Source organism: Parasteatoda tepidariorum, chromosome 4 (genome assembly GCF_982258835.1).
Source record: "Parasteatoda tepidariorum strain Cologne lab strain chromosome 4, Ptep-v5.0, whole genome shotgun sequence".
Lineage (NCBI taxonomy): Eukaryota > Metazoa > Arthropoda > Arachnida > Araneae > Theridiidae > Parasteatoda > Parasteatoda tepidariorum.
In genome coordinates, this window is record NC_141758.1 from 121,260,078 (window position 1) to 121,275,358 (window position 15,281).

Genomic DNA, 15,281 nt, shown 5'->3' on the forward strand with positions numbered 1-15,281 from the left:
CTTTTGTTTTTTAAGATTAGACTAATAAAGTTTCTTAAATTTTAAAGCATGTTTAAAATTTTCAAAAACTTTAAAAAAATTTAAATTTTATGAATAGGTTAAATAGAACAAAATTTACTAAATGAAATCAACTGTTCAAATGGCTCACTTAGTTTCTACAGAATTCTAATTTTCCAAATGCTGAAGGGCTGGGAAGAGATCTTGTCGAAACCTTTATTAAATTTCAATTTCAATTTTCCATTATTATTAGAACGTAATATTTTAGTTATGTAAGTTCTCCATTATGATAAGCATTCTACTGACTAATGTGTACACACTTCCAATAAAGTTAATGAAGTGACTCTTTTATTTTTCATTAAAAAGTAAAGTCAAAACAAATGAAAATAAAATATTTAGCATTTTGATCATTTATGGTTATGAAATAGAGAATGACAACGTTTTTTTTTTTTTTTTTTTTTTTTTTTTTTTTTTCTGTAAAGGTAAAATTCTTGTAACGCTGCTCACTTCTAAATTTACACTTATTAGAAATTAATTATATCTAAGAAATAGTAGTTCATCATTGAAGTTTCTTTAATTAACAAAATCAACTATTAAATTTTTGACTATAAATTAAAACTACTTTCTGGATTATATATTTCATAATAGATTTCAGATTATTTGAGATTTTTTAGTAAATAATAGATTGATTTTATGATTTTTTATACCGAAAAATATTTTTACTTGCAATTAAGGTGTCAAAAATATAAAAAAGGGAAACTGTCTCATCTGCGTCAAAGGTTAAGGAATTGCGTATTTGTAGTAAGTTCCGTTATTTTATGTAATTCTTTTTATTCATTGAAAGATCTTTCACACCTAGTTTCCAAATTTAAAAAGTTTTTGTATTTCAAGATTAGACTAATAAAGTTACTTAAAGTTTAAATTAAAAACTTTCAAAAATATTTTGATTAAAATTTTGTGACTGGGTTCAATGGAACAAAATTTAAAGAATTAAATGCAGGAATGAACTGAAACAAAGCAATATTTCGTTATTAATCTTTTAACAATTAAATTAGAGTATTGTTGTTATGGAAATAAGAAAGTTGTACTTCAAAAACAAATTTAAACAATGAATAAGCTTATTGTTAAAATGAACTGTAAGTTAGAATTGTTTTATTCTTAATCACAAGATTGGTGTGCAGATGATCCGTTCCAATGAAATGTGAAAGCACTTTTAAAAAAGTCACACTTTGATAGGAAAAAGCTTTCGGGATACTCGAAATTCGAATCGCGCAATTAAATTTAGATTGTATCAGAAAAATAAATATCGAAGCCTTAAAGTGATTGTTTTCTCCTGAATAACCGGTATAATGCTCGGCAATTCTTAAATGATTTATTTTCTATTTTTTCTGAGTGCAAATCTTTCAATGAAAAATCTTGTTCTTAATCTTGATTTGAAAGTTGTTGAAACGTTAAGAGGTGTAATTGTTGTTCTTTCGTTTTGTGCATTCCCATTGGACAGAAAAATCATTAATATGATAATAATATTAAACACAGAATCTGCTGGTATTTTTAGTTGTAATCATCATAAAATGAATAATAGTTGTAAATGTGTGAAATATTTATTCATTCCATTTCATTTTTGTTTATTTACTTCTATACATGTGCGAACTTGTAAGCTCATAACAAAAACAGGACATTTAGTAGAACTCTAGTTGAAGAATATATAGATCAAAGAAATATAGATATATCGGCATTTAATATTTACTTATCTTCCCTTCGATACATTATTCCCAGCAAATTTTAGTTATTATGTAGAATTAAAGAATGAAAGTTAAAAGTGGTGTTCTTTTGTGATTGTGAAAAAGTAAACGTGTGATATTATTGGGCAACCTTTTAAAATAAAGATGTTTATTAAGAATTATATTTAGTCGAATTTCTCTATTCCAAGGAACCAAGAACATTTTAGAAATTTCTTCGCAAAATAACTTCCAAATAGCGAACGAACTTTTATTTTGAGATCCTATTTCTTTTTTTCACAAAATGTTTCAAACTTGTTTTATGGGGGGGGACCTTGAAATGTTTTTCTAATTCACCTTATAGAGAAAGCAGTAAAATCGCTTTTCATTTCGAAGGAAAAATTCAGACGAAATGAACGATTTTTTTTTAACGCATTTGCTTTTATTCGCTTATATTTACTTCTATATATAGTTTTTCCAGACAAATTATTATTTTTCACTCCATAGCAATGACATGTCTAGCCCCCCTTTTTCTTTCTCATTTTGCTATTAAAATAAATGCATTTCAGTTCAGGCACGTTTTGATTGTCACTTACTAAAAAGGAAAAAAATGTCATAATTGAGTCATCACTCCCTTTTGTGCAACGAATCCTTTTTTTTTTACGTTAAAATCATTGCAATCTTTTTAATCTTTAGCTCTCGTTCATTTACAATAATCTCGTATTTGAAATAAATAAAAATTTATAATTTTTTTCTAAAATTTTTCTAAAAAATAAAACAAATATTTTGAGTGAGTTACATTTTTAATAATTGAAAGATATTCCTATAAAAAAAAATAATAATGTCCTAACTTCATATTTAGTTCTAAAATGTTCAGGCAGTTCTAAAATGGTTTAAAACTTCATTCATTCTACTTATTGACACTTTGATTTAATAAAATACAATTAATACTTTTTATAACTATTAAAAAAAATCATTTGATAACCTCTATCAGTTTTAATATTTTTAACTTATCAAAAAATGAAGTCACTGAGAGACAATAATGAGTTCAAGATTCCATAATTTATAACAATACTGCAATAATTTATAATAATACTATTATAGTATGTCATATAATTGTATTAAAAATGTATAAAGTATTAAAAGTTCTCTTAAAATTTCAAATAAAATATTGTACAAGGACTCATTTTTTTAAAAAATAACTATGATTGAATATAATTCGTTTTAAATTCGGGTAAAATTGTCTGAATTAAATCAGATTAAATTTATACAAATGCTAATAAGGTGCTCTTTCTTCGTTTGTAGTAGGGGAGAGTGGGGTCAAATGTAACAGGGTACGATTGTAACAAAGCAAAAATTTCGAGTGTCGGGTTCTAGATTTGGTTCCTAGGTGGCGCACATGGTGTATTTAATAAATCTACATGTACATCCCTGCTGCCAACCATTTTTATGTACTTTTGAAAGAGTTACAACACAAAAGATATTTTCACGCTACGCAAGTACTTTTTTTGGCATTAGAATATTATATTGAAACAAAGTATTTTTGTTTAAACAAATACAAATTATTAACCGAATATGTAAGTGGACACCTTAACTAACATTTCAATTTAAAAAAAATTACTTTTGTTAATTAACTAGCATTGTTTTTAACAAATGAAGCAGAAATGGCGTCTTGGGGACGATTGTAACAATAAGTAAAGGGACGATTGTAACAGCTGAAAAAAAATTATCTTATGTTTACAAACCATTACTTAACTCTTTAAGATCCACCAATAGTTTCCTATATCATTTATATTATGTTGCATGTGCATTATTTTATTTGTCACCTTTCACAGCATAAATTAAAATTTTTAGCCCCTTAAAGTTAAAAGTTTAACCCTTTAGGTCTCTGCTCATTATTATTTTTACTCCTAAAATATCACTACTATTTTGATCAATAAAATAATATATTACAACTATGATAATATGTATAATTAACTATGTTTTAGCTGAATTTATGAACTGTTACAATTGACCCCGTAAGTGGGGACAATTGTAACAAGTGCACGACTGTCAAAAATTGTTAATAACTAATATAATAACATTTAAAATAAGGTATTTATTTATTTTTTCTAGTAGAGGATAGTCTACTTTACTCGTCTGTCAATTAGTACTAATAATATATTGAGTTTTTTGTTAGTTAAAAATAGTTAAGTAAAAAATGTTACAATTGACCCCACTCTCCCCTACTTTTTTCTATCGCTTTTTGTTTTCGCGATTTGCAAAGTATGCTACTTTGAATATCAGATAAAATAATATCTAATTACGGAAGGTGTTACTAAAGATTTTAAATTATGTTTGAGGATTCAACCAGCATTAAATTAAGTGAAATATTTCTTTCAATCGTCCTTTTTTTAATAAAAAATTTTAGACAGCTTCCTTGATTACCCCGAGTTAACTCGGGTATGTATATATTGCAACTATTTATCATCCCGAGAAAACTCGGGCTTAGTGTCACTACATTCTGTTTTATCACGTTTTTACTCGTTCGGAAGCAAAAAACATCATCTTCCGTGATTGCAAGTTTTGCCAATCTTTATTTGGAAGTTTTGATGTTGGACTGATTGAATATACGATGGTTGCTGAATTGACATGGCAAGATTCCTTCACTGACGTTTGAAAAGTATCATTTTGTGTTGTTTTAAGAACTATCCTACAAAGACTCATGTTTTATTTTTTTCATTTGCCCGAGATAACTCGGGATAGTAAACTGATTTTAGATTAAAAGTTTCTTACGCATTAAAAAATTCAAATTTCAACTTAAAACGTGTACCTTATGTTTTGTTTTAGTTCCCTGTAGTTAAAATTTGTAATTCGTATAAGAAAAAAAAATTATTAGATAAAATTTGACGGTAGATATCAAAAATTAAAAATAATTAAAATGTTTTAATAAATAATAATTAAGATTTAAAATTTTGGTTTCACTTGAAAAGTTTTTTAAAAAAGACGTTAGATTTTTTTGGAAATTTCAACATTACTCTAAAATACCATCTCGAAAATATCTCTTTAATTAATATTTATTTTGAATTTAACGAGTAAATAAAATAATTTAAATGTGTCTGAAGTGTAAAAGTCGAACATTCAAAAAGACGAAATATTTATTATTGAAACAGTCCCTCAATATAATCAATCTTTATAGATCAGTAATATAGCCCTCAATTTATATAAATAGCCATTTTCGACAAGTTTTTTCAAAAGTATGTACATACAACCTGAAACTATACTGTAATAACTGATTTCTCCGATGTTCAATAGTCTGAAATTTTAAAACCTATTTCAAAGTTTCTAAATTTACAATTGAAATTAAAAAGAGTCATTCATCTAAAGCTGAATAATTGAGAATTTAAAACTTTATCATACGGAAATAAACTGTTGATTTTATCATTTAAATGTAATATTTATCATTTTTGTTTATAAATTTATAACGATGGCACAGATTTTATATACGAATATACTTTCTTTATTACACGCAAACTTTTATAAATATAGTACTTTGAATTTCTCAGTTTATAAGACTGAATGCAGGTGATGCTTTTGCATTTTCAAATATTTTTAACATTGACAATTTATATAAATTCAAATTATACCTATACTGATCAAAATATAACTCGTTTGAGTACCGTTAAAAAATACTGGGTTCTGATATCAATAAAAAAGATAGTGGGTTCAAGAACTAACTAAATGATAGTTTGTTTGAATATACCTAAAAAAAAAAAGGTTCGAACTAAAGCAGGTAGATAATTATGATATTCTGACGAATGATAATTATGATATTCTTTTATCCCGGATCCCTGTCCATTCCAGGAAATGAAAAGGCAGAGGAAATGGCAAAAATTACTCTAAACTTTTTGAACCGACCACTGACAACACTTAATATATATATCTATTTCTAACACAGCTAAACAAATGATCGGACTTTATGTTTCTTGATTGAATGTATGAAATAGGGATGTTAGGAAGGAAATAAACTGAAAAAAAATTATTACAGTCAAACAAAATTATATATTGGCAATTTTTATGTATTGCAAACACAACGAATAAGAATTTTTAATTCATTGCTCAACTCTTTTTTTACATATACAGGATGTTTCCATTCTACATATTCCGCAGGCATATTTCTTCTAATTATTATTACTTCTACAATTCCTATAATTATTCTTATAATTAATAGTATTTCTTCTAAGAACGTGTACTGTCTGGATTGTTTCGACATTTTTCTGGATAAAAACTAACAGTTAGCTAGAAATAAAGTAAAGCTATCGACATAAAATGTAAGCTACTTACGAGAACATTTAGTTTTTGTCTCTTTTTCTGACACAAAAAACGGCCCATCTGAAATGTTAGGTACTTTCTTGAAATTTGAATTCACAGTTATTTTGATTGAACTCACTACGCAACAATCTTTGCAGAAACTCATGGAATGCAATAGGTTGAACATCGTCATTTCTGATCCTTATGAAGCAATAAATTGTTCTCTCTGTCAAATGACCGGTGGTGGTAGAAATGGGTATACGACACGTATTATTCGAAGCAAACCAATATAAACAAAATAAATAATAATAGAATATTAACTGTATAATGATTGTTAGAAGCAGTCATGAAGTCAAATATGTAAAAAGCGCATTTTCCATACAAAAATGGCCATTTGACCGGTCATGGTTATGTTTACTGTGTTTCGTAAAGCGCGACTTTTTCTGACAAAATGCAATAAGCAGTTTTTGAAAGGATGTCTTTGATAAATATCTTTGTTTTCGTGCATATCAATGTCGACATTTTTTTTTTTTTTAACATCATCCGAATCATTTTTTATCATTTAAAACCTTCATAAAATTAGATTTTAAAAAATTCAAAAAAACTGACAAATGTGCAGGCTAGCCCAAAATCACACATCGCATCACTTTAAAGTTTTGAGGAAAAATAAATTTTGTTACAAAACTGATTAAGTCGAAATTGGCTAAATTCACATTTTCAAAAAGTCGTGTTTTTAAAATTCGATTTCTCGTGAACTATTCAACCGATTTCGTCCATATTTTGTCACGCAAAGCTACATTCTTCAAAATGTAAAAATCCGTATTTAAAATGTTCACTTGCCTGCACGCCAACTCCAGGATCCAGTCATTAGATCAATAGTTATCCATAGTGTTCCGTTTTTATTTCTGTGCATCATCGCACAACAAAAATGACAGATATTTTAAACTAAAATGGATCAAAAGTAAAATAAATTTCTCTTTGGCAAGTCAATTTTCTAAGTCATCCTCAAGTTCTTACAATTTATTACTTTGATTGGAATTAAATATTTTAAAGAACTGCTTTCAGTTACATGTAATAAAAGTCTATGCATACTTTTAATAATAATATCTCGTTTAAAATAAACGATCCCCTGCAGTGAAAAAGAGCAACCAATTATCGCGATCATTCATCACTTTGCAGAAGAGTTGCCCAAAAGCAAGTTGTAAATGTCCGTAAATAATCGATTTGTAGAAAGCGACAAATTCTCTTTATAGGGGGTGAGAGACTACCCAAGACGGCCACTAATGGCTCAACAATCAAAGGTTCGAACCGGGGTGGTCTAAAGTTATCTTTTCCAGGAATCTAACGACCCTACAAATTTTCCACTCAACGAGGCGTTATATTTCTACAAAATACTTTTATTGCTTTCCTACATTCATTTGTTTTTATCTATTTTTGTTGTGTCTTTCAATCGATGCAAAAAGATTTTGAATAAAACTGATACCGAGGAATGTTATTTTTTCTGTGACTAAGAAAAAACATTGACCATTGCAGTTAAATATAATTTTATTTCACTCAGATTTGCTACAATTTTCACGTTAAATGGCAAAAATATATTTATAGAAAAATGCTGATTTACTGAAAATCGTTTTGATATTTCATTAAAAACTCTCTTAAAAGTTGTTCTTTTGGAACTTAAATAACGTCCTATTTCATTATAAGACTCCGATTTTAAGAATGGGTTTCGAACTCTCTTTCTTCAAATGAATTAAGTACTATTGTTTTGAAAACAACTCTTGACCAGTTATTAGAAATGTTTGTGGATCCTGTTTTAAAGGTTTTTATTTTACCTGTAACATTTAGTATATCTTTGTTGACACTTTGCATTCAGCACAACGTATGTTTATGATATTATTTCAGGAGATTTATGAAAATAAAATGTCGCGTATTCTATTTTGGAGCTAAAAACATTTACAGAGGATCATTCATATTGAAGTGACAGTCCCTGGCCAAATGATGAGGCACAGTATAAAATTCTACGTAAAATCTGGTGATACAGGCTGTATTGTTTTGACGCGACTGAAACCGGTTTGCACTTGCTAAACTTCGTGTGTCAACGGAATAAATTAAACGACATATAATATAAATTTGTCGTTTGAATAAATGAAACGATATTTGGCTCGGCTGTTCAACAACGGTTATAAAAAAAATAAAGTAAATGATATATAAATATAGAATATTTATTATATCAGTACCTGAGCTATTACCCCTTTCTCCTACTTTTCATATCACGACCAACGAAAGGACAGGTTTACGCCAAGACAATGCCAGGTTTAACCCCTTCACCTTTCTTTAAATTTGGTTAAATGAGACCATATGTAATGTAAATGAGACGATTTGATAAGTTAGATGATATATGAGATAAATATGGAATATTTATTATATCAGATATTATATGAGTATATTATAATAATTAGACCCAATCATTAGACCCTTTTAATGATGACATGATTTGCACGAATACTTTTATATTGAAACATACATGTAATGGGTTTTTATTCGGAAGATTTTTTATACACTTCATATTTGTATTTATTCTTAACGTATTGCATTATACTATGTTAACCCATTGATAGAGGAGCGTCAACAAATGTAAACCGGTTTCATCGGAGTTAAAACAACAATGCTGTATAGTATCACCTGCTAATTGCAATTTTACGTAGAAGTGCGTGGCTGTAAATATTAAAAGAGAAACCAGTAGAGCCGCTGTCTTTTCTTTCGATGTGTGGTTTTCTTTCCAACAATGGAGGCAAATTTTTACAAATGTGTGGTTTCCATTGTGTTGAAATGCCATAAAACTGTGTCGTCGGCACATCATCTTCCCCCTCTCTCTGCCCCTCCAGGCACAAAAAGAACATTTTTATTGCCACTTCTTTAAGCTGCTTCTTTGTGATCATTTCGCACATTACTTGAGATAATGTATTGCGTTTCAGTATTTTACTCGAATATAATTTTTTTTAACTTACTAAAACATTCGACGGAATTATGTTGTATTCGTCTTTTTTTTTCTTTTTTTTTAAATAATTTGTTTTAACGAACAATTTTTAAAGAAAGAAGAAGAAAAAAAGAAAAAAAACATCCATTCATCTCCCTTTTTTCTTAATGCATTTTCAATTCAAATTGTCTTTTTCAGTCTAACTTTTTGTGAGATGGGTGTGTGTGAAGTGAGTGGAAAAAAAAATGAATTGAAATGATTTATAATTCCTTTTATATGTATACAGTTTGTTTTCATAAATGATTTTAAAAGTAAATGATCCATAGATAGCGTACCTTTATCCTTAAAAAAGGAAATAAATATATTTTCCTGAAAACATAGAAGGAAAAGGAACTATTCGCAAAAGGACACTTATAGGTTTCCACAAAAAGATCGGCTTCATGATGAAGGTGTTTAAAAAGAATTTTTTTTTTTTTTTTAAATCTAAGTATCTTAATTCTATAAATGTGCTTATGATTTTGAACACGAATGGAATGGAATTAAATAATGATTCGATCCTAAATCGATATTTTTGTTGTCATTAAGATGCAAAATTGAGTGTGAAGTGAGCAGAACGAAACTTGTATTACTTTATGTATTTTAATGAGTTACTTGCAACTCAAGAAGAAGACTCATGCACAGTCACGTGTCACCTCAGCTCCAGTCTTCATTCATTTTGGTATTAGGTTCTAATCGAAAAAAAAGGAAGAAAAAAAGTTACGTACTAAAAAAAAAGGAAGAAAAGAAGTTACGTACTAAAAAAAAAAAAAAAGGAGGAAAAGAAGTTACGTACTTAAAAAAAAAGGAAGAAAAGAAATGGTACTCATTCGTTTAAGAGAAAAGTAATTGATATTTTTTTGGCTCACATATTTTGGGTAATACGTGCTCATTGAAATAAAATAAAAAAAAGTTAGCTGTTCCGCATTAAGAAACCTTATTGTTGGAGAAATGGTATTCATTTGTTTGGGAGAAACATGAAAAACTGTCATATTACTATTGAGGCCAATGATATTAATATTCAATACTGGTTTTATGGTAATAGGTACAGTTTTAATAGGCACCAGATATAGGTGCTTTATGAATAAATTTTCGTTGATTAAAACTGCACCCATACTATTCATTTTTAGTGTAGATACTGTAGAAAGCCCCTCGAAGGTACTGGAGAAAATGGATGATAAATATCCCGAGTTGGGTCAATAACAGTATGCCAGTTTGTGCTGAATAATAAAGTTAATTTTTTTTTAATGGAATGAGCTACTGAATTTAATAACGTAAAGTCACCGAATAAATTAGACACCGAAATTATTTTAGCTTTATTAATGGAGTCGGTCACTTTTTTTTTTTTTTTTGAACTGCAGTACAAATCTTCTAAGAAGAGCGATTAGTACTTAATGCAATTATATGATATGTTATTGTTATAAATAATGTATGGTCTTTTGATATATCATGAGTATTAACAAATATGATAAAGTATTTCAATTGAATGCAAGTCAGTTGTCGTTTATCACAATACAACGTGTAATGAGGAATCATTTTGATGTCAAACCCCGCTATAGCGAACCTTCAAGGGATTGACATTTCAGTTCACTATAACTCTATATCCGTACTGCAAACCATTTTAACTCATTTTCCCGACCTTTAATGTGACACATTATTTAAATAAATGAATCATAAAAAGAAATACAAAAATGATTTAAAAAACAATAAGTAGTCACAAAAAAATGTGTTCACTTTTTATGACTCTTGCGTACAAAACATTTAGAGATGGGGGAAACTGAGATAGAAGAAGCAAACAAGAAAAACATTCCATTCAATACATGGTTTTAAAAATATGTATTTTATGCAGAAATTTCAAAATGACCCACAAATAAAGAAAATAAATCAGTCGAAGACAGAAAAAAAGTATCCAATTTCCTCTCTTCTTTTGGTTGACTATGTCCACAAAAAATAATATTATGTATGTAAAGCAAGGCACGGGAGCGAACATTTCGTTCACTCTATCCGGGTGTTCACTATAACGGGGTTTGACTGTACAGTCGAACTCGTTTATAACGAGCTCGGATTTAACGAGAACTCGGATTTACCGAGGGAAATGAGAATTTTTGGTTGGATCAATGTTAAGTCTATGGAACAGAAGTCGCTTTTAACGAGCAAGACCCGGTTTTAGCGAGCAATATTTTTCTGTCTTGCAATCTTCTTTCTCATCTTTCTAGTCTTTCTGTCTTATTTTTTTTTTCAAAATGATAAAGAAATACGTGGGAAGGGGGTTAGTTGTCATTAAATTAAGAAAAGTATTTAATTAAATTAATTAATGTAATTAAAGTAAGTAAGTATTAATTAAATTTTAAGTAAACTCAATCATTTGACCTCCCTGATATTTTGACATCCCTCTTCTGATTGCACGCCTGTCTTAAGGACCCGTTTATTACGAGCACTCGGATTTAACGAGTACATGTTACGGTCCCTTTGTGCTCGTTATAAACGAGTTCGACTGTAGTATAAAGTGGGGAAAAAAATCTTTCCTTAAAATTAATTTTTCTAATTCCATACTAATGCCCCCTGCTCGCTTACCAACCCCAATGATTGCTGTTCCTTGGCATGCAACAGCTGAAATTATTCTACTATTAATACATATATGTACTAAAAAGAGTAACTCCACGTCCAAATATTTCCTCTATGATGCTATTAAGACCTATTAGTGAACGTGAATCATTTTCTTAAGTCTTGTAACAAATTTGGTGAGACTGTAAATTAATAGTTTTGCTTACCTAACAGAATCTTAAATACAAATTTTGCATTCATCATCACTTGGTGCATGAAGCTGAAAGTTAAGTAGAAAGAAAGTTTTTAGAAATAGATTTATAAAGTGATTATACTTGCCTATTGAGAATTGGCCTATTCAAATCATTAACCCTATTTTTTATGGCTTATCAAGACTTTAATTATTTTAGCTCGAACAGCGTTTAAATTTAAATAGTATTTCCGCTGATGTGTTAAAAATTCAGAAGTTAAGTTTTTGATACATTAAAGAAATTTTTTAAGAAAAAATTATGCATTCTTCATGAATTCCAAAACACCCCCCATTAACAACCCGTCTTCCTCTTAAAAGAATCGGATAAAATGAAATGATCCTAAAATGTTTAAATTCTTCTAAGTATTAAATAATGAATCACCTATATTCATAAGCTGTATTGTTTCTCTTTTTTTTCCCCAGACGCCATTGACCCAATCATTTCCTTATTATCTGACCGTACATTAAGTTGATCATTCTTTGTCTCCTATGATTGATTCACTTCTCCCAAGATAAATTAAAAGCAATCCGGATAAATTGAATGTTATTATCTTCCATCGACCATTAATAGGCATCTTCCAGTCATTCGGTCGCCAGAAGAGAGTCGGTAGGCGGAGTCACGCATCGTCCAATGGAGGCACACCTCTAACAAGCCAATCATTGAAGGGCATGACAACAGTTTGGCTAACTTATCGCCCGGCAGAGACATCGAGCAAGATGCAGTAAAGACACCACAGGTCAAAAACTTTTTAACGTTTATTATTGAGAGTAACTGTTTATTATGACTTTAACTGAGAAGAAATAATAGGAAGAGCGGACCCTGTTTAATATACCTAACATAAAGGTAGTTACTTTCATCGGTTTTGATTATTATTCCAAATGAACTCTTATTGCAACTTTTTAATTCAAGTCGACTTAAATTTGTGAAAGGAAAAAACTATTCTCAATAAAGTGATAAAAAAAAATAAAGCAAAATAGTATAAAGCAAATATACTATACGAAAATGAATTTGAGACGCCATTTCAATAAGGATTTCTGTCGAATACGAATAAGTTCTGACAGAGATGTTTAATACTTAACGGAAATGTTAGAAATACTTGTATTTTTTGGACCTTATCGAATGTAGTTTAAAATACACAAAATTATGCATGGAACTTTTCGACAATGCTTCTAACTGGCTGATCGTGAAGCAATTTGATCACATGGGTAATCGCTCAGAATTCGTTCTGTTATTATATATATATATATATATATATATATATATATATATATATATATATATATATATATATATATATATATATATATATATATATATATATATATATATATATATATATATATATATATATATATATATATATATATATATATAATAAAGACTGAAATATTGTAAATAAATCAATATACGGTGTACTCTTAATATCTCTAAGTTGAAGAGACGCTAAGAAAATTTCTAATTTTCGAGATAGCGAGTTTTCGAGATAACAATTTCAGAACTATGCGTCTGAACTGTTCTAAAAAGTAGAAAAATATATTCTTCTTTCTCTTTATAAACGCATATTTTTTTCAAGGAATTTGGATTTCTGATCCCCGAGACAAGCCGCAATCAGGAAAAAATAGGGTCCCAATAGTTTGGAGTGCGATCCAAAGTTTGAACCTCTTAAATGATAATTTTACTTTTTGCGTATTTCAGATTAACTCGAGAACTTTTTAAGCTAATCGAAACATTTTCGCACGCAATTATGAAATTCAGTTTTCCTAAGATAATTCTGTACAAAATAATGTGTTTTAGAGAAATTTAAAAATCGATTTCTCTGGAGCTATTCGATTGATGTCGTTCAACTTTTTTATTTTGCATTATTTCAATTATTTTTTGTTTTATTATATTATATCTAATTAGATTATATTTAATTATATTATATTAATAAAATTGGCGTTAAAATTACATTATCTAAGAGGATGCAAAAATTTTCATACCTTTTTAAATCGAACATTTTTCTTTTGTTCATTATTAAATGCAATAGTAAAATACGACGAGCAATTATTAAAAGTTATTGTTTGTTCTTAATTTTTTTTAGATAAACAAACTTTATAATTGTGTAAAAAAAAAATCAGTTCGCTTAAAAAGTTCTAAGGGATATTATAGTGAAATGCACAAAAAGTTAAATAAAGATTAAGGGATCCAAACTATTATAATTATATTTCCCAGATTGTGACTCCCCCCTATATCAGTATTTTTTTTTTCTGGCGGGGGATCAGAAATCCTAATCCGTCGAAAAAAAACATGTTTATTCAGAAAAAGTGTGTTTATATGTCTTATTTTCTAACGTAAAACATGATCTGCACTGACTAATTTACATATTTGAGGTCACCCCTCGAAGGATTAAGGTCCCGCAGTGGACTGATCATTAAGACACGGTTCCCAGCAGATCACCGAAGTCAAGCATCACTGGGCACGGTCAGTGTGCGGGTGGGTGACCACTTGGATCAGTCTGCGCAGGGATCGAGGGTGTGCGGTATTGGTCCTCGTTAAACTGTGCTACCGTAAAGGTCATCGGGTTACCGAAGCGGGGGAGCCATCCCCTCCGCAGAGGATCAAAAATGTGATGGCATGTCTTCGGATCATCCTCCGGGATGTTCCCCAGACCGTCGCCAATAGCCCATTGTGCAGCTCTAGTGCGATGTAAATTAACAACAACACTCGAAGGATTAAGATTGAGTTATAGTCGATGAAAATCCGATCATTAGAAGTAAGGCTATTCAGGCCGTTTCCTTTATTTTTATATTCACTGTAGTACTTGTCTATCGTTAACTCTTTGGTTGAAATCAGGACACAAAATTTGCCGTTTTTGCAATCTCTACAACAAGAGAATCTATCGATCGATATTATTGTTCAATAATGACTCAAAAATTGGTGAACCGGTTAAATTTTTTTTTGTTCTCTTACACTTTTCTGCATAACATGGATTGAGCGAACGAAAACTCATTGTTTAAAATCATTGTTTAAAACCATTGTTAAAACCAAGTCTGAACTAGAACCGTAATGAGTAGTTTTAAATTAAAATCTTCATTAGCTGGATGAAATGGAGGAGTAAAAATATTTCCGTGTGCTTTAAAATTGACAAGAAATAAGTTGTTTGCAGCAAATTATTGAGTACAGTGCTAAAATCTAACAATTAAGAGACAGATCTTGAAAGCATGTTGAACTTTTAATCTCTCACGTGTATATCATTTAAAACTGAATGCGCGACAATAAATAAATAAGACTTTAAAATTATAAATTAATAATATATAGTTAATATAAAAACGATTTAATTGTAAATTTATGAAGAAATGTTTTCACATTAAGAAAAAGTGTCACGGGTTGAGACCCTCAAGGAATAGAGGACTCGATGAAGTGACCTAGGTTCGAATTCCAGTGCTTTGGAGTAGATAAAAATTCAACTCCCTGCTCTCCTCACAGTGAGAT